At 46.1% G+C, this 20,573-nt stretch overlaps 9 non-coding genes across 9 annotated transcripts; all 9 read left to right on the top strand.

The window, feature by feature from the left end:
• The first annotated feature begins 1,026 nt into the window (after positions 1-1,026).
• LOC130316614 (U2 spliceosomal RNA) lies at positions 1,027-1,217 on the top strand. The gene has a single exon (XR_008863908.1). It is a non-coding gene; the product is annotated as a U2 spliceosomal RNA (small nuclear RNA).
• A 2,091-nt stretch (positions 1,218-3,308) lies between these two features.
• LOC130316613 (U2 spliceosomal RNA) lies at positions 3,309-3,499 on the top strand. The gene has a single exon (XR_008863907.1). It is a non-coding gene; the product is annotated as a U2 spliceosomal RNA (small nuclear RNA).
• A 2,067-nt stretch (positions 3,500-5,566) lies between these two features.
• Positions 5,567-5,757, top strand: LOC130316611 (U2 spliceosomal RNA). The gene has a single exon (XR_008863906.1). It is a non-coding gene; the product is annotated as a U2 spliceosomal RNA (small nuclear RNA).
• Positions 5,758-7,839: 2,082 nt separating this feature from the next.
• Positions 7,840-8,030, top strand: LOC130316610 (U2 spliceosomal RNA). Its single transcript, XR_008863905.1, has one exon. It is a non-coding gene; the product is annotated as a U2 spliceosomal RNA (small nuclear RNA).
• A 2,089-nt stretch (positions 8,031-10,119) lies between these two features.
• LOC130316609 (U2 spliceosomal RNA) lies at positions 10,120-10,310 on the top strand. Its single transcript, XR_008863904.1, has one exon. It is a non-coding gene; the product is annotated as a U2 spliceosomal RNA (small nuclear RNA).
• Positions 10,311-12,398: 2,088 nt separating this feature from the next.
• Positions 12,399-12,589, top strand: LOC130316608 (U2 spliceosomal RNA). Its single transcript, XR_008863903.1, has one exon. It is a non-coding gene; the product is annotated as a U2 spliceosomal RNA (small nuclear RNA).
• Positions 12,590-14,676: 2,087 nt separating this feature from the next.
• Positions 14,677-14,867, top strand: LOC130316607 (U2 spliceosomal RNA). Its single transcript, XR_008863902.1, has one exon. It is a non-coding gene; the product is annotated as a U2 spliceosomal RNA (small nuclear RNA).
• Positions 14,868-16,956: 2,089 nt separating this feature from the next.
• LOC130316606 (U2 spliceosomal RNA) lies at positions 16,957-17,147 on the top strand. Its single transcript, XR_008863901.1, has one exon. It is a non-coding gene; the product is annotated as a U2 spliceosomal RNA (small nuclear RNA).
• A 2,089-nt stretch (positions 17,148-19,236) lies between these two features.
• LOC130316605 (U2 spliceosomal RNA) lies at positions 19,237-19,427 on the top strand. Its single transcript, XR_008863900.1, has one exon. It is a non-coding gene; the product is annotated as a U2 spliceosomal RNA (small nuclear RNA).
• Positions 19,428-20,573: the final 1,146 nt, after the last annotated feature.

Raw genomic sequence — 20,573 nt, 5'->3', positions numbered from 1 at the left:
CCAGAAAAGAGGCGAAAAGGAGAAAAACGTAAAAAAACGTGAAAAAAAAGTAAGAGGAAGAGAAGGGAAAAAAAGGTGGAAATGGGTTTAAAAGTGATTTCGGCGGAGAAATATATATATATATATATATATATATATATATATATATATATATGCGCACACACACATATAGATATAAACGTATTCTCCGTTGAGATATTGCAGCCGCTGCTGTGTCCAGGCCCAGGAGCCTTAGCACTGTGCTGTGATGTCACTCAATACCACTGACATCACTAGGTGTAAACAACATCTCTCCTTTGCTGTGTATGTGACTATGGAGCTGTTTGGTGATGTCGTCTATTACGGCCTTCATAGAAGCAACAGGAGATTGTTGCATCCATCTTGAACCCTCAGAACTACAGTGCTATGATGTCACTCACTTCCACAGGCCTTGCAGAGTGTAAACAACAACAACCCAGCTTTGTTGTGTATGTAACCAAAGGGATTTGTGATGTCACCTAGAACCTTCACAGCAGCGACAGCTTTATGAGGAGCATCAGCACTGCTCTGCCTGAGCAGAACCATCACCGCCATAGGTTGTCAAATAACCCGGATTTAACCCACACAGGTAAGTCCAATGGGGTGCAGGCATGTCCTCTATGCTTACAGCTTCCCGTGGGTGTTGGTTTGATACCGTTTGGGGACAGCCAAGGAGGCATCTGCAGGCAACAAAGGTAGGTGTGTGCTTGTGTGTGTGTTTCCTATGCAGATCCTAAGCCCAGTGTCACATGCAAGTAGGAGGAGTAAGAAGGGTTCCTGGCAAATCCGGGTTATGGATTGCATTTAAAAAGGCCCCGTGGGAGTGCAATGGGCCCCTGTCTTGCTGCTTAGCAATAATGGTATGGGTTTAGGTTCTGCTGTGTGTACTGGTGGTTGACTGCCCCCCAGCCCAGAGTGTGCATGGAAAATTGTCTGGCAGCCTCCCTGACAGCAAGCAGTGATAGTGCCCATGAAGGGGACCTTGTTGGGCCCGCCCCTTTCACGGTTATCGCTTCTCGGCCTTTTGGCTAAGATCAAGTGTAGTATCTGTTCTTATCAGTTTAATATCTGATACGTCCCCTATCTGGGGACCATATATTAAATGGATTTTTGAGAACGGGGGCCGATTTCGAAGCTTGCTTCCGTCGCCCTATGCATTGACCCGATATGGCAGTATCTTCGGGTACAGTGCACCACCCCCTTACAGGGTTAAAAAGAAAGATTCCTACTTTCATTGCTACCTGCTTGCTGGCTAGCCAGCTAGCCAGCCCTGTGGGCCTTGCTGCTGCTGCAGCCAAAAAACAAAAGGTGGTGCTGCTGCTGCTTCTGCTGCTTCTGCTTCTGCTTGTGTCTGGCCCCTGTTGGAGCGTCCAGGCACAGGACTTCTGCTGCTGCTGACTAAATGGCCTCCTTAATTGGATCATTTGAGTAGCCAGCACACCTGTGCAGGTAGGGCATGACATGATAGGCAGCTGCCTTGATAGCGGGTGGGTGCTGAATGTTCCTAATTGACAAAATAAGATTAATGCTTATGAAGAAATATAAAATCTCATCCCTTCCCCAATATCGCGCCACACCCCTACCCCTTAATTCCCTGGTTGAACGTGATGGACATATGTCTTTTTTCGACCGTACTAACTATGTAACTATGTAACATAACATGGGGGGGGGGGGTCTCCTGGCTGTTCACACAGGTGTGTCATTGCTGTACATTGACCATGCATTGCTTCTGTGGTATTGCAAAGGCAAAGACAAATGCTTCCAGCCATCCATTGCACTAATGGATTGGTCATCAGCTGGCTGTCTATGTCCCGCATCAATATAGACCAAAGTACAGAGGGTTAGGCTATGCTATTGTGCACCTACCTGATGCATCAGAAGGTGCGAGGCCCTTGCTAAATTCTGTGCACAGACTTTGAGATCTATGCTTTAGACTGTATCTAAACCTGCTCCAACATGGACTGACATTCTGGCCTACTTTCAGCCGATGCGACTTGTCTGTCGCTGAACAGTCGCTTTTTATGTATTCAGCACCTATGTATAATGTTGTAAAAATGCTCTAGAAGCTAAAGTCGCAGAAATGTCACACATATTTGGCCTGCAACTTTCTGTGCGACAAATTCAGACAGGAAAAATCAGTATAAATCCTTAGAAAATTATCCCCCAGTGTCTCCATCTGCTGGCGGTATTGAATAAGCATTGCTGCACTGATGGGGTATGCATTAGACGAAAAAAAAGAAGAAAAAGAAGAATAATACGCCCAGAAAAGAGGCGAAAAGGAGAAAAACGTAAAAAAACGTGAAAAAAAAGTAAGAGGAAGAGAAGGGAAAAAAAGGTGGAAATGGGTTTAAAAGTGATTTCGGCGGAGAAATATATATATATATATATATATATATATATATATATATATATATATATGCGCACACACACATATAGATATAAACGTATTCTCCGTTGAGATATTGCAGCCGCTGCTGTGTCCAGGCCCAGGAGCCTTAGCACTGTGCTGTGATGTCACTCAATACCACTGACATCACTAGGTGTAAACAACATCTCTCCTTTGCTGTGTATGTGACTATGGAGCTGTTTGGTGATGTCGTCTATTACGGCCTTCATAGAAGCAACAGGAGATTGTTGCATCCATCTTGAACCCTCAGAACTACAGTGCTATGATGTCACTCACTTCCACAGGCCTTGCAGAGTGTAAACAACAACAACCCAGCTTTGTTGTGTATGTAACCAAAGGGATTTGTGATGTCACCTAGAACCTTCACAGCAGCGACAGCTTTATGAGGAGCATCAGCACTGCTCTGCCTGAGCAGAACCATCACCGCCATAGGTTGTCAAATAACCCGGATTTAACCCACACAGGTAAGTCCAATGGGGTGCAGGCATGTCCTCTATGCTTACAGCTTCCCGTGGGTGTTGGTTTGATACCGTTTGGGGACAGCCAAGGAGGCATCTGCAGGCAACAAAGGTAGGTGTGTGCTTGTGTGTGTGTTTCCTATGCAGATCCTAAGCCCAGTGTCACATGCAAGTAGGAGGAGTAAGAAGGGTTCCTGGCAAATCCGGGTTATGGATTGCATTTAAAAAGGCCCCGTGGGAGTGCAATGGGCCCCTGTCTTGCTGCTTAGCAATAATGGTATGGGTTTAGGTTCTGCTGTGTGTACTGGTGGTTGACTGCCCCCCAGCCCAGAGTGTGCATGGAAAATTGTCTGGCAGCCTCCCTGACAGCAAGCAGTGATAGTGCCCATGAAGGGGACCTTGTTGGGCCCGCCCCTTTCACGGTTATCGCTTCTCGGCCTTTTGGCTAAGATCAAGTGTAGTATCTGTTCTTATCAGTTTAATATCTGATACGTCCCCTATCTGGGGACCATATATTAAATGGATTTTTGAGAACGGGGGCCGATTTCGAAGCTTGCTTCCGTCGCCCTATGCATTGACCCGATATGGCAGTATCTTCGGGTACAGTGCACCACCCCCTTACAGGGTTAAAAAGAAAGATTCCTACTTTCATTGCTACCTGCTTGCTGGCTAGCCAGCTAGCCAGCCCTGTGGGCCTTGCTGCTGCTGCAGCCAAAAAACAAAAGGTGGTGCTGCTGCTGCTTCTGCTGCTTCTGCTTCTGCTTGTGTCTGGCCCCTGTTGGAGCGTCCAGGCACAGGACTTCTGCTGCTGCTGACTAAATGGCCTCCTTAATTGGATCATTTGAGTAGCCAGCACACCTGTGCAGGTAGGGCATGACATGATAGGCAGCTGCCTTGATAGCGGGTGGGTGCTGAATGTTCCTAATTGACAAAATAAGATTAATGCTTATGAAGAAATATAAAATCTCATCCCTTCCCCAATATCGCGCCACACCCCTACCCCTTAATTCCCTGGTTGAACGTGATGGACATATGTCTTTTTTCGACCGTACTAACTATGTAACTATGTAACATAACATGGGGGGGGGGGGTCTCCTGGCTGTTCACACAGGTGTGTCATTGCTGTACATTGACCATGCATTGCTTCTGTGGTATTGCAAAGGCAAAGACAAATGCTTCCAGCCATCCATTGCACTAATGGATTGGTCATCAGCTGGCTGTCTATGTCCCGCATCAATATAGACCAAAGTACAGAGGGTTAGGCTATGCTATTGTGCACCTACCTGATGCATCAGAAGGTGCGAGGCCCTTGCTAAATTCTGTGCACAGACTTTGAGATCTATGCTTTAGACTGTATCTAAACCTGCTCCAACATGGACTGACATTCTGGCCTACTTTCAGCCGATGCGACTTGTCTGTCGCTGAACAGTCGCTTTTTATGTATTCAGCACCTATGTATAATGTTGTAAAAATGCTCTAGAAGCTAAAGTCGCAGAAATGTCACACATATTTGGCCTGCAACTTTCTGTGCGACAAATTCAGACAGGAAAAATCAGTATAAATCCTTAGAAAATTATCCCCCAGTGTCTCCATCTGCTGGCGGTATTGAATAAGCATTGCTGCACTGATGGGGTATGCATTAGACGAAAAAAAAGAAGAAAAAGAAGAATAATACGCCCAGAAAAGAGGCGAAAAGGAGAAAAACGTAAAAAAACGTGAAAAAAAAGTAAGAGGAAGAGAAGGGAAAAAAAGGTGGAAATGGGTTTAAAAGTGATTTCGGCGGAGAAATATATATATATATATATATATATGCGCACACACACATATAGATATAAACGTATTCTCCGTTGAGATATTGCAGCCGCTGCTGTGTCCAGGCCCAGGAGCCTTAGCACTGTGCTGTGATGTCACTCAATACCACTGACATCACTAGGTGTAAACAACATCTCTCCTTTGCTGTGTATGTGACTATGGAGCTGTTTGGTGATGTCGTCTATTACGGCCTTCATAGAAGCAACAGGAGATTGTTGCATCCATCTTGAACCCTCAGAACTACAGTGCTATGATGTCACTCACTTCCACAGGCCTTGCAGAGTGTAAACAACAACAACCCAGCTTTGTTGTGTATGTAACCAAAGGGATTTGTGATGTCACCTAGAACCTTCACAGCAGCGACAGCTTTATGAGGAGCATCAGCACTGCTCTGCCTGAGCAGAACCATCACCGCCATAGGTTGTCAAATAACCCGGATTTAACCCACACAGGTAAGTCCAATGGGGTGCAGGCATGTCCTCTATGCTTACAGCTTCCCGTGGGTGTTGGTTTGATACCGTTTGGGGACAGCCAAGGAGGCATCTGCAGGCAACAAAGGTAGGTGTGTGCTTGTGTGTGTGTTTCCTATGCAGATCCTAAGCCCAGTGTCACATGCAAGTAGGAGGAGTAAGAAGGGTTCCTGGCAAATCCGGGTTATGGATTGCATTTAAAAAGGCCCCGTGGGAGTGCAATGGGCCCCTGTCTTGCTGCTTAGCAATAATGGTATGGGTTTAGGTTCTGCTGTGTGTACTGGTGGTTGACTGCCCCCCAGCCCAGAGTGTGCATGGAAAATTGTCTGGCAGCCTCCCTGACAGCAAGCAGTGATAGTGCCCATGAAGGGGACCTTGTTGGGCCCGCCCCTTTCACGGTTATCGCTTCTCGGCCTTTTGGCTAAGATCAAGTGTAGTATCTGTTCTTATCAGTTTAATATCTGATACGTCCCCTATCTGGGGACCATATATTAAATGGATTTTTGAGAACGGGGGCCGATTTCGAAGCTTGCTTCCGTCGCCCTATGCATTGACCCGATATGGCAGTATCTTCGGGTACAGTGCACCACCCCCTTACAGGGTTAAAAAGAAAGATTCCTACTTTCATTGCTACCTGCTTGCTGGCTAGCCAGCTAGCCAGCCCTGTGGGCCTTGCTGCTGCTGCAGCCAAAAAACAAAAGGTGGTGCTTCTGCTGCTTCTGCTTCTGCTTGTGTCTGGCCCCTGTTGGAGCGTCCAGGCACAGGACTTCTGCTGCTGCTGACTAAATGGCCTCCTTAATTGGATCATTTGAGTAGCCAGCACACCTGTGCAGGTAGGGCATGACATGATAGGCAGCTGCCTTGATAGCGGGTGGGTGCTGAATGTTCCTAATTGACAAAATAAGATTAATGCTTATGAAGAAATATAAAATCTCATCCCTTCCCCAATATCGCGCCACACCCCTACCCCTTAATTCCCTGGTTGAACGTGATGGACATATGTCTTTTTTCGACCGTACTAACTATGTAACTATGTAACATAACATGGGGGGGGGGGGTCTCCTGGCTGTTCACACAGGTGTGTCATTGCTGTACATTGACCATGCATTGCTTCTGTGGTATTGCAAAGGCAAAGACAAATGCTTCCAGCCATCCATTGCACTAATGGATTGGTCATCAGCTGGCTGTCTATGTCCCGCATCAATATAGACCAAAGTACAGAGGGTTAGGCTATGCTATTGTGCACCTACCTGATGCATCAGAAGGTGCGAGGCCCTTGCTAAATTCTGTGCACAGACTTTGAGATCTATGCTTTAGACTGTATCTAAACCTGCTCCAACATGGACTGACATTCTGGCCTACTTTCAGCCGATGCGACTTGTCTGTCGCTGAACAGTCGCTTTTTATGTATTCAGCACCTATGTATAATGTTGTAAAAATGCTCTAGAAGCTAAAGTCGCAGAAATGTCACACATATTTGGCCTGCAACTTTCTGTGCGACAAATTCAGACAGGAAAAATCAGTATAAATCCTTAGAAAATTATCCCCCAGTGTCTCCATCTGCTGGCGGTATTGAATAAGCATTGCTGCACTGATGGGGTATGCATTAGACGAAAAAAAAGAAGAAAAAGAAGAATAATACGCCCAGAAAAGAGGCGAAAAGGAGAAAAACGTAAAAAAACGTGAAAAAAAAGTAAGAGGAAGAGAAGGGAAAAAAAGGTGGAAATGGGTTTAAAAGTGATTTCGGCGGAGAAATATATATATATATATATATATATATATATATATATATATATATATATGCGCACACACACATATAGATATAAACGTATTCTCCGTTGAGATATTGCAGCCGCTGCTGTGTCCAGGCCCAGGAGCCTTAGCACTGTGCTGTGATGTCACTCAATACCACTGACATCACTAGGTGTAAACAACATCTCTCCTTTGCTGTGTATGTGACTATGGAGCTGTTTGGTGATGTCGTCTATTACGGCCTTCATAGAAGCAACAGGAGATTGTTGCATCCATCTTGAACCCTCAGAACTACAGTGCTATGATGTCACTCACTTCCACAGGCCTTGCAGAGTGTAAACAACAACAACCCAGCTTTGTTGTGTATGTAACCAAAGGGATTTGTGATGTCACCTAGAACCTTCACAGCAGCGACAGCTTTATGAGGAGCATCAGCACTGCTCTGCCTGAGCAGAACCATCACCGCCATAGGTTGTCAAATAACCCGGATTTAACCCACACAGGTAAGTCCAATGGGGTGCAGGCATGTCCTCTATGCTTACAGCTTCCCGTGGGTGTTGGTTTGATACCGTTTGGGGACAGCCAAGGAGGCATCTGCAGGCAACAAAGGTAGGTGTGTGCTTGTGTGTGTGTTTCCTATGCAGATCCTAAGCCCAGTGTCACATGCAAGTAGGAGGAGTAAGAAGGGTTCCTGGCAAATCCGGGTTATGGATTGCATTTAAAAAGGCCCCGTGGGAGTGCAATGGGCCCCTGTCTTGCTGCTTAGCAATAATGGTATGGGTTTAGGTTCTGCTGTGTGTACTGGTGGTTGACTGCCCCCCAGCCCAGAGTGTGCATGGAAAATTGTCTGGCAGCCTCCCTGACAGCAAGCAGTGATAGTGCCCATGAAGGGGACCTTGTTGGGCCCGCCCCTTTCACGGTTATCGCTTCTCGGCCTTTTGGCTAAGATCAAGTGTAGTATCTGTTCTTATCAGTTTAATATCTGATACGTCCCCTATCTGGGGACCATATATTAAATGGATTTTTGAGAACGGGGGCCGATTTCGAAGCTTGCTTCCGTCGCCCTATGCATTGACCCGATATGGCAGTATCTTCGGGTACAGTGCACCACCCCCTTACAGGGTTAAAAAGAAAGATTCCTACTTTCATTGCTACCTGCTTGCTGGCTAGCCAGCTAGCCAGCCCTGTGGGCCTTGCTGCTGCTGCAGCCAAAAAACAAAAGGTGGTGCTGCTGCTGCTTCTGCTGCTTCTGCTTCTGCTTGTGTCTGGCCCCTGTTGGAGCGTCCAGGCACAGGACTTCTGCTGCTGCTGACTAAATGGCCTCCTTAATTGGATCATTTGAGTAGCCAGCACACCTGTGCAGGTAGGGCATGACATGATAGGCAGCTGCCTTGATAGCGGGTGGGTGCTGAATGTTCCTAATTGACAAAATAAGATTAATGCTTATGAAGAAATATAAAATCTCATCCCTTCCCCAATATCGCGCCACACCCCTACCCCTTAATTCCCTGGTTGAACGTGATGGACATATGTCTTTTTTCGACCGTACTAACTATGTAACTATGTAACATAACATGGGGGGGGGGGGTCTCCTGGCTGTTCACACAGGTGTGTCATTGCTGTACATTGACCATGCATTGCTTCTGTGGTATTGCAAAGGCAAAGACAAATGCTTCCAGCCATCCATTGCACTAATGGATTGGTCATCAGCTGGCTGTCTATGTCCCGCATCAATATAGACCAAAGTACAGAGGGTTAGGCTATGCTATTGTGCACCTACCTGATGCATCAGAAGGTGCGAGGCCCTTGCTAAATTCTGTGCACAGACTTTGAGATCTATGCTTTAGACTGTATCTAAACCTGCTCCAACATGGACTGACATTCTGGCCTACTTTCAGCCGATGCGACTTGTCTGTCGCTGAACAGTCGCTTTTTATGTATTCAGCACCTATGTATAATGTTGTAAAAATGCTCTAGAAGCTAAAGTCGCAGAAATGTCACACATATTTGGCCTGCAACTTTCTGTGCGACAAATTCAGACAGGAAAAATCAGTATAAATCCTTAGAAAATTATCCCCCAGTGTCTCCATCTGCTGGCGGTATTGAATAAGCATTGCTGCACTGATGGGGTATGCATTAGACGAAAAAAAAGAAGAAAAAGAAGAATAATACGCCCAGAAAAGAGGCGAAAAGGAGAAAAACGTAAAAAAACGTGAAAAAAAAGTAAGAGGAAGAGAAGGGAAAAAAAGGTGGAAATGGGTTTAAAAGTGATTTCGGCGGAGAAATATATATATATATATATATATATATATATATATATATATATATATGCGCACACACACATATAGATATAAACGTATTCTCCGTTGAGATATTGCAGCCGCTGCTGTGTCCAGGCCCAGGAGCCTTAGCACTGTGCTGTGATGTCACTCAATACCACTGACATCACTAGGTGTAAACAACATCTCTCCTTTGCTGTGTATGTGACTATGGAGCTGTTTGGTGATGTCGTCTATTACGGCCTTCATAGAAGCAACAGGAGATTGTTGCATCCATCTTGAACCCTCAGAACTACAGTGCTATGATGTCACTCACTTCCACAGGCCTTGCAGAGTGTAAACAACAACAACCCAGCTTTGTTGTGTATGTAACCAAAGGGATTTGTGATGTCACCTAGAACCTTCACAGCAGCGACAGCTTTATGAGGAGCATCAGCACTGCTCTGCCTGAGCAGAACCATCACCGCCATAGGTTGTCAAATAACCCGGATTTAACCCACACAGGTAAGTCCAATGGGGTGCAGGCATGTCCTCTATGCTTACAGCTTCCCGTGGGTGTTGGTTTGATACCGTTTGGGGACAGCCAAGGAGGCATCTGCAGGCAACAAAGGTAGGTGTGTGCTTGTGTGTGTGTTTCCTATGCAGATCCTAAGCCCAGTGTCACATGCAAGTAGGAGGAGTAAGAAGGGTTCCTGGCAAATCCGGGTTATGGATTGCATTTAAAAAGGCCCCGTGGGAGTGCAATGGGCCCCTGTCTTGCTGCTTAGCAATAATGGTATGGGTTTAGGTTCTGCTGTGTGTACTGGTGGTTGACTGCCCCCCAGCCCAGAGTGTGCATGGAAAATTGTCTGGCAGCCTCCCTGACAGCAAGCAGTGATAGTGCCCATGAAGGGGACCTTGTTGGGCCCGCCCCTTTCACGGTTATCGCTTCTCGGCCTTTTGGCTAAGATCAAGTGTAGTATCTGTTCTTATCAGTTTAATATCTGATACGTCCCCTATCTGGGGACCATATATTAAATGGATTTTTGAGAACGGGGGCCGATTTCGAAGCTTGCTTCCGTCGCCCTATGCATTGACCCGATATGGCAGTATCTTCGGGTACAGTGCACCACCCCCTTACAGGGTTAAAAAGAAAGATTCCTACTTTCATTGCTACCTGCTTGCTGGCTAGCCAGCTAGCCAGCCCTGTGGGCCTTGCTGCTGCTGCAGCCAAAAAACAAAAGGTGGTGCTGCTGCTGCTTCTGCTGCTTCTGCTTCTGCTTGTGTCTGGCCCCTGTTGGAGCGTCCAGGCACAGGACTTCTGCTGCTGCTGACTAAATGGCCTCCTTAATTGGATCATTTGAGTAGCCAGCACACCTGTGCAGGTAGGGCATGACATGATAGGCAGCTGCCTTGATAGCGGGTGGGTGCTGAATGTTCCTAATTGACAAAATAAGATTAATGCTTATGAAGAAATATAAAATCTCATCCCTTCCCCAATATCGCGCCACACCCCTACCCCTTAATTCCCTGGTTGAACGTGATGGACATATGTCTTTTTTCGACCGTACTAACTATGTAACTATGTAACATAACATGGGGGGGGGGGGGGGTCTCCTGGCTGTTCACACAGGTGTGTCATTGCTGTACATTGACCATGCATTGCTTCTGTGGTATTGCAAAGGCAAAGACAAATGCTTCCAGCCATCCATTGCACTAATGGATTGGTCATCAGCTGGCTGTCTATGTCCCGCATCAATATAGACCAAAGTACAGAGGGTTAGGCTATGCTATTGTGCACCTACCTGATGCATCAGAAGGTGCGAGGCCCTTGCTAAATTCTGTGCACAGACTTTGAGATCTATGCTTTAGACTGTATCTAAACCTGCTCCAACATGGACTGACATTCTGGCCTACTTTCAGCCGATGCGACTTGTCTGTCGCTGAACAGTCGCTTTTTATGTATTCAGCACCTATGTATAATGTTGTAAAAATGCTCTAGAAGCTAAAGCCGCAGAAATGTCACACATATTTGGCCTGCAACTTTCTGTGCGACAAATTCAGACAGGAAAAATCAGTATAAATCCTTAGAAAATTATCCCCCAGTGTCTCCATCTGCTGGCGGTATTGAATAAGCATTGCTGCACTGATGGGGTATGCATTAGACGAAAAAAAAGAAGAAAAAGAAGAATAATACGCCCAGAAAAGAGGCGAAAAGGAGAAAAACGTAAAAAAACGTGAAAAAAAAGTAAGAGGAAGAGAAGGGAAAAAAAGGTGGAAATGGGTTTAAAAGTGATTTCGGCGGAGAAATATATATATATATATATATATATATATATATATATATATATGCGCACACACACATATAGATATAAACGTATTCTCCGTTGAGATATTGCAGCCGCTGCTGTGTCCAGGCCCAGGAGCCTTAGCACTGTGCTGTGATGTCACTCAATACCACTGACATCACTAGGTGTAAACAACATCTCTCCTTTGCTGTGTATGTGACTATGGAGCTGTTTGGTGATGTCGTCTATTACGGCCTTCATAGAAGCAACAGGAGATTGTTGCATCCATCTTGAACCCTCAGAACTACAGTGCTATGATGTCACTCACTTCCACAGGCCTTGCAGAGTGTAAACAACAACAACCCAGCTTTGTTGTGTATGTAACCAAAGGGATTTGTGATGTCACCTAGAACCTTCACAGCAGCGACAGCTTTATGAGGAGCATCAGCACTGCTCTGCCTGAGCAGAACCATCACCGCCATAGGTTGTCAAATAACCCGGATTTAACCCACACAGGTAAGTCCAATGGGGTGCAGGCATGTCCTCTATGCTTACAGCTTCCCGTGGGTGTTGGTTTGATACCGTTTGGGGACAGCCAAGGAGGCATCTGCAGGCAACAAAGGTAGGTGTGTGCTTGTGTGTGTGTTTCCTATGCAGATCCTAAGCCCAGTGTCACATGCAAGTAGGAGGAGTAAGAAGGGTTCCTGGCAAATCCGGGTTATGGATTGCATTTAAAAAGGCCCCGTGGGAGTGCAATGGGCCCCTGTCTTGCTGCTTAGCAATAATGGTATGGGTTTAGGTTCTGCTGTGTGTACTGGTGGTTGACTGCCCCCCAGCCCAAAGTGTGCATGGAAAATTGTCTGGCAGCCTCCCTGACAGCAAGCAGTGATAGTGCCCATGAAGGGGACCTTGTTGGGCCCGCCCCTTTCACGGTTATCGCTTCTCGGCCTTTTGGCTAAGATCAAGTGTAGTATCTGTTCTTATCAGTTTAATATCTGATACGTCCCCTATCTGGGGACCATATATTAAATGGATTTTTGAGAACGGGGGCCGATTTCGAAGCTTGCTTCCGTCGCCCTATGCATTGACCCGATATGGCAGTATCTTCGGGTACAGTGCACCACCCCCTTACAGGGTTAAAAAGAAAGATTCCTACTTTCATTGCTACCTGCTTGCTGGCTAGCCAGCTAGCCAGCCCTGTGGGCCTTGCTGCTGCTGCAGCCAAAAAACAAAAGGTGGTGCTGCTGCTGCTTCTGCTGCTTCTGCTTCTGCTTGTGTCTGGCCCCTGTTGGAGCGTCCAGGCACAGGACTTCTGCTGCTGCTGACTAAATGGCCTCCTTAATTGGATCATTTGAGTAGCCAGCACACCTGTGCAGGTAGGGCATGACATGATAGGCAGCTGCCTTGATAGCGGGTGGGTGCTGAATGTTCCTAATTGACAAAATAAGATTAATGCTTATGAAGAAATATAAAATCTCATCCCTTCCCCAATATCGCGCCACACCCCTACCCCTTAATTCCCTGGTTGAACGTGATGGACATATGTCTTTTTTCGACCGTACTAACTATGTAACTATGTAACATAACATGGGGGGGGGGGGGGTCTCCTGGCTGTTCACACAGGTGTGTCATTGCTGTACATTGACCATGCATTGCTTCTGTGGTATTGCAAAGGCAAAGACAAATGCTTCCAGCCATCCATTGCACTAATGGATTGGTCATCAGCTGGCTGTCTATGTCCCGCATCAATATAGACCAAAGTACAGAGGGTTAGGCTATGCTATTGTGCACCTACCTGATGCATCAGAAGGTGCGAGGCCCTTGCTAAATTCTGTGCACAGACTTTGAGATCTATGCTTTAGACTGTATCTAAACCTGCTCCAACATGGACTGACATTCTGGCCTACTTTCAGCCGATGCGACTTGTCTGTCGCTGAACAGTCGCTTTTTATGTATTCAGCACCTATGTATAATGTTGTAAAAATGCTCTAGAAGCTAAAGTCGCAGAAATGTCACACATATTTGGCCTGCAACTTTCTGTGCGACAAATTCAGACAGGAAAAATCAGTATAAATCCTTAGAAAATTATCCCCCAGTGTCTCCATCTGCTGGCGGTATTGAATAAGCATTGCTGCACTGATGGGGTATGCATTAGACGAAAAAAAAGAAGAAAAAGAAGAATAATACGCCCAGAAAAGAGGCGAAAAGGAGAAAAACGTAAAAAAACGTGAAAAAAAAGTAAGAGGAAGAGAAGGGAAAAAAAGGTGGAAATGGGTTTAAAAGTGATTTCGGCGGAGAAATATATATATATATATATATATATATATATATATATATATATGCGCACACACACATATAGATATAAACGTATTCTCCGTTGAGATATTGCAGCCGCTGCTGTGTCCAGGCCCAGGAGCCTTAGCACTGTGCTGTGATGTCACTCAATACCACTGACATCACTAGGTGTAAACAACATCTCTCCTTTGCTGTGTATGTGACTATGGAGCTGTTTGGTGATGTCGTCTATTACGGCCTTCATAGAAGCAACAGGAGATTGTTGCATCCATCTTGAACCCTCAGAACTACAGTGCTATGATGTCACTCACTTCCACAGGCCTTGCAGAGTGTAAACAACAACAACCCAGCTTTGTTGTGTATGTAACCAAAGGGATTTGTGATGTCACCTAGAACCTTCACAGCAGCGACAGCTTTATGAGGAGCATCAGCACTGCTCTGCCTGAGCAGAACCATCACCGCCATAGGTTGTCAAATAACCCGGATTTAACCCACACAGGTAAGTCCAATGGGGTGCAGGCATGTCCTCTATGCTTACAGCTTCCCGTGGGTGTTGGTTTGATACCGTTTGGGGACAGCCAAGGAGGCATCTGCAGGCAACAAAGGTAGGTGTGTGCTTGTGTGTGTGTTTCCTATGCAGATCCTAAGCCCAGTGTCACATGCAAGTAGGAGGAGTAAGAAGGGTTCCTGGCAAATCCGGGTTATGGATTGCATTTAAAAAGGCCCCGTGGGAGTGCAATGGGCCCCTGTCTTGCTGCTTAGCAATAATGGTATGGGTTTAGGTTCTGCTGTGTGTACTGGTGGTTGACTGCCCCCCAGCCCAGAGTGTGCATGGAAAATTGTCTGGCAGCCTCCCTGACAGCAAGCAGTGATAGTGCCCATGAAGGGGACCTTGTTGGGCCCGCCCCTTTCACGGTTATCGCTTCTCGGCCTTTTGGCTAAGATCAAGTGTAGTATCTGTTCTTATCAGTTTAATATCTGATACGTCCCCTATCTGGGGACCATATATTAAATGGATTTTTGAGAACGGGGGCCGATTTCGAAGCTTGCTTCCGTCGCCCTATGCATTGACCCGATATGGCAGTATCTTCGGGTACAGTGCACCACCCCCTTACAGGGTTAAAAAGAAAGATTCCTACTTTCATTGCTACCTGCTTGCTGGCTAGCCAGCTAGCCAGCCCTGTGGGCCTTGCTGCTGCTGCAGCCAAAAAACAAAAGGTGGTGCTGCTGCTGCTGCTTCTGCTGCTTCTGCTTCTGCTTGTGTCTGGCCCCTGTTGGAGCGTCCAGGCACAGGACTTCTGCTGCTGCTGACTAAATGGCCTCCTTAATTGGATCATTTGAGTAGCCAGCACACCTGTGCAGGTAGGGCATGACATGATAGGCAGCTGCCTTGATAGCGGGTGGGTGCTGAATGTTCCTAATTGACAAAATAAGATTAATGCTTATGAAGAAATATAAAATCTCATCCCTTCCCCAATATCGCGCCACACCCCTACCCCTTAATTCCCTGGTTGAACGTGATGGACATATGTCTTTTTTCGACCGTACTAACTATGTAACTATGTAACATAACATGGGGGGGGGGGGGTCTCCTGGCTGTTCACACAGGTGTGTCATTGCTGTACATTGACCATGCATTGCTTCTGTGGTATTGCAAAGGCAAAGACAAATGCTTCCAGCCATCCATTGCACTAATGGATTGGTCATCAGCTGGCTGTCTATGTCCCGCATCAATATAGACCAAAGTACAGAGGGTTAGGCTATGCTATTGTGCACCTACCTGATGCATCAGAAGGTGCGAGGCCCTTGCTAAATTCTGTGCACAGACTTTGAGATCTATGCTTTAGACTGTATCTAAACCTGCTCCAACATGGACTGACATTCTGGCCTACTTTCAGCCGATGCGACTTGTCTGTCGCTGAACAGTCGCTTTTTATGTATTCAGCACCTATGTATAATGTTGTAAAAATGCTCTAGAAGCTAAAGTCGCAGAAATGTCACACATATTTGGCCTGCAACTTTCTGTGCGACAAATTCAGACAGGAAAAATCAGTATAAATCCTTAGAAAATTATCCCCCAGTGTCTCCATCTGCTGGCGGTATTGAATAAGCATTGCTGCACTGATGGGGTATGCATTAGACGAAAAAAAAGAAGAAAAAGAAGAATAATACGCCCAGAAAAGAGGCGAAAAGGAGAAAAACGTAAAAAAACGTGAAAAAAAAGTAAGAGGAAGAGAAGGGAAAAAAAGGTGGAAATGGGTTTAAAAGTGATTTCGGCGGAGAAATATATATATATATATATATATATATATATATATATATATATGCGCACACACACATATAGATATAAACGTATTCTCCGTTGAGATATTGCAGCCGCTGCTGTGTCCAGGCCCAGGAGCCTTAGCACTGTGCTGTGATGTCACTCAATACCACTGACATCACTAGGTGTAAACAACATCTCTCCTTTGCTGTGTATGTGACTATGGAGCTGTTTGGTGATGTCGTCTATTACGGCCTTCATAGAAGCAACAGGAGATTGTTGCATCCATCTTGAACCCTCAGAACTACAGTGCTATGATGTCACTCACTTCCACAGGCCTTGCAGAGTGTAAACAACAACAACCCAGCTTTGTTGTGTATGTAACCAAAGGGATTTGTGATGTCACCTAGAACCTTCACAGCAGCGACAGCTTTATGAGGAGCATCAGCACTGCTCTGCCTGAGCAGAACCATCACCGCCATAGGTTGTCAAATAACCCGGATTTAACCCACACAGGTAAGTCCAATGGGGTGCAGGCATGTCCTCTATGCTTACAGCTTCCCGTGGGTGTTGGTTTGATACCGTTTGGGGACAGCCAAGGAGGCATCTGCAGGCAACAAAGGTAGGTGTGTGCTTGTGTGTGTGTTTCCTATGCAGATCCTAAGCCCAGTGTCACATGCAAGTAGGAGGAGTAAGAAGGGTTCCTGGCAAATCCGGGTTATGGATTGCATTTAAAAAGGCCCCGTGGGAGTGCAATGGGCCCCTGTCTTGCTGCTTAGCAATAATGGTATGGGTTTAGGTTCTGCTGTGTGTACTGGTGGTTGACTGCCCCCCAGCCCAGAGTGTGCATGGAAAATTGTCTGGCAGCCTCCCTGACAGCAAGCAGTGATAGTGCCCATGAAGGGGACCTTGTTGGGCCCGCCCCTTTCACGGTTATCGCTTCTCGGCCTTTTGGCTAAGATCAAGTGTAGTATCTGTTCTTATCAGTTTAATATCTGATACGTCCCCTATCTGGGGACCATATATTAAATGGATTTTTGAGAACGGGGGCCGATTTCGAAGCTTGCTTCCGTCGCCCTATGCATTGACCCGATATGGCAGTATCTTCGGGTACAGTGCACCACCCCCTTACAGGGTTAAAAAGAAAGATTCCTACTTTCATTGCTACCTGCTTGCTGGCTAGCCAGCTAGCCAGCCCTGTGGGCCTTGCTGCTGCTGCAGCCAAAAAACAAAAGGTGGTGCTGCTGCTGCTTCTGCTGCTTCTGCTTCTGCTTGTGTCTGGCCCCTGTTGGAGCGTCCAGGCACAGGACTTCTGCTGCTGCTGACTAAATGGCCTCCTTAATTGGATCATTTGAGTAGCCAGCACACCTGTGCAGGTAGGGCATGACATGATAGGCAGCTGCCTTGATAGCGGGTGGGTGCTGAATGTTCCTAATTGACAAAATAAGATTAATGCTTATGAAGAAATATAAAATCTCATCCCTTCCCCAATATCGCGCCACACCCCTACCCCTTAATTCCCTGGTTGAACGTGATGGACATATGTCTTTTTTCGACCGTACTAACTATGTAACTATGTAACATAACATGGGGGGGGGGGGTCTCCTGGCTGTTCACACAGGTGTGTCATTGCTGTACATTGACCATGCATTGCTTCTGTGGTATTGCAAAGGCAAAGACAAATGCTTCCAGCCATCCATTGCACTAATGGATTGGTCATCAGCTGGCTGTCTATGTCCCGCATCAATATAGACCAAAGTACAGAGGGTTAGGCTATGCTATTGTGCACCTACCTGATGCATCAGAAGGTGCGAGGCCCTTGCTAAATTCTGTGCACAGACTTTGAGATCTATGCTTTAGACTGTATCTAAACCTGCTCCAACATGGACTGACATTCTGGCCTACTTTCAGCCGATGCGACTTGTCTGTCGCTGAACAGTCGCTTTTTATGTATTCAGCACCTATGTATAATGTTGTAAAAATGCTCTAGAAGCTAAAGTCGCAGAAATGTCACACATATTTGGCCTGCAACTTTCTGTGCGACAAATTCAGACAGGAAAAATCAGTATAAATCCTTAGAAAATTATCCCCCAGTGTCTCCATCTGCTGGCGGTATTGAATAAGCATTGCTGCACTGATGGGGTATGCATTAGACGAAAAAAAAGAAGAAAAAGAAGAATAATACGCCCAGAAAAGAGGCGAAAAGGAGAAAAACGTAAAAAAACGTGAAAAAAAAGTAAGAGGAAGAGAAGGGAAAAAAAGGTGGAAATGGGTTTAAAAGTGATTTCGGCGGAGAAATATATATATATATATATATATATATATATATATATATATATATATGCGCACACACACATATAGATATAAACGTATTCTTCGTTGAGATATTGCAGCCGCTGCTGTGTCCAGGCCCAGGAGCCTTAGCACTGTGCTGTGATGTCACTCAATACCACTGACATCACTAGGTGTAAACAACATCTCTCCTTTGCTGTGTATGTGACTATGGAGCTGTTTGGTGATGTCGTCTATTACGGCCTTCATAGAAGCAACAGGAGATTGTTGCATCCATCTTGAACCCTCAGAACTACAGTGCTATGATGTCACTCACTTCCACAGGCCTTGCAGAGTGTAAACAACAACAACCCAGCTTTGTTGTGTATGTAACCAAAGGGATTTGTGATGTCACCTAGAACCTTCACAGCAGCGACAGCTTTATGAGGAGCATCAGCACTGCTCTGCCTGAGCAGAACCATCACCGCCATAGGTTGTCAAATAACCCGGATTTAACCCACACAGGTAAGTCCAATGGGGTGCAGGCATGTCCTCTATGCTTACAGCTTCCCGTGGGTGTTGGTTTGATACCGTTTGGGGACAGCCAAGGAGGCATCTGCAGGCAACAAAGGTAGGTGTGTGCTTGTGTGTGTGTTTCCTATGCAGATCCTAAGCCCAGTGTCACATGCAAGTAGGAGGAGTAAGAAGGGTTCCTGGCAAATCCGGGTTATGGATTGCATTTAAAAAGGCCCCGTGGGAGTGCAATGGGCCCCTGTCTTGCTGCTTAGCAATAATGGTATGGGTTTAGGTTCTGCTGTGTGTACTGGTGGTTGACTGCCCCCCAGCCCAGAGTGTGCATGGAAAATTGTCTGGCAGCCTCCCTGACAGCAAGCAGTGATAGTGCCCATGAAGGGGACCTTGTTGGGCCCGCCCCTTTCACGGTTATCGCTTCTCGGCCTTTTGGCTAAGATCAAGTGTAGTATCTGTTCTTATCAGTTTAATATCTGATACGTCCCCTATCTGGGGACCATATATTAAATGGATTTTTGAGAACGGGGGCCGATTTCGAAGCTTGCTTCCGTCGCCCTATGCATTGACCCGATATGGCAGTATCTTCGGGTACAGTGCACCACCCCCTTACAGGGTTAAAAAGAAAGATTCCTACTTTCATTGCTACCTGCTTGCTGGCTAGCCAGCTAGCCAGCCCTGTGGGCCTTGCTGCTGCTGCAGCCAAAAAACAAAAGGTGGTGCTGCTGCTGCTTCTGCTGCTTCTGCTTCTGCTTGTGTCTGGCCCCTGTTGGAGCGTCCAGGCACAGGACTTCTGCTGCTGCTGACTAAATGGCCTCCTTAATTGGATCATTTGAGTAGCCAGCACACCTGTGCTGACATGATAGGCAGCTGCCTTGATAGCGGGTGGGTGCTGAATGTTCCTAATTGACAAAATAAGATTAATGCTTATGAAGAAATATAAAATCTCATCCCTTCCCCAATATCGCGCCACACCCCTACCCCTTAATTCCCTGGTTGAACGTGATGGACATATGTCTTTTTTCGACCGTACTAACTATGTAACTATGTAACATAACATGGGGGGGGGGGGGGGTCTCCTGGCTGTTCACACAGGTGTGTCATTGCTGTACATTGACCATGCATTGCTTCTGTGGTATTGCAAAGGCAAAGACAAATGCTTCCAGCCATCCATTGCACTAATGGATTGGTCATCAGCTGGCTGTCTATGTCCCGCATCAATATAGACCAAAGTACAGAGGGTTAGGCTATGCTATTGTGCACCTACCTGATGCATCAGAAGGTGCGAGGCCCTTGCTAAATTCTGTGCACAGACTTTGAGATCTATGCTTTAGACTGTATCTAAACCTGCTCCAACATGGACTGACATTCTGGCCTACTTTCAGCCGATGCGACTTGTCTGTCGCTGAACAGTCGCTTTTTATGTATTCAGCACCTATGTATAATGTTGTAAAAATGCTCTAGAAGCTAAAGTCGCAGAAATGTCACACATATTTGGCCTGCAACTTTCTGTGCGACAAATTCAGACAGGAAAAATCAGTATAAATCCTTAGAAAATTATCCCCCAGTGTCTCCATCTGCTGGCGGTATTGAATAAGCATTGCTGCACTGATGGGGTATGCATTAGACGAAAAAAAAGAAGAAAAAGAAGAATAATACGCCCAGAAAAGAGGCGAAAAGGAGAAAAACGTAAAAAAACGTGAAAAAAAAGTAAGAGGAAGAGAAGGGAAAAAAAGGTGGAAATGGGTTTAAA

The sequence above is a fragment of the Hyla sarda genome, unplaced genomic scaffold, assembly GCF_029499605.1.
Source record: "Hyla sarda isolate aHylSar1 unplaced genomic scaffold, aHylSar1.hap1 scaffold_1941, whole genome shotgun sequence".
Classification (NCBI taxonomy): Eukaryota; Metazoa; Chordata; class Amphibia; order Anura; family Hylidae; genus Hyla; species Hyla sarda.
This window is presented reverse-complemented; position numbering and strand designations above follow the sequence as displayed.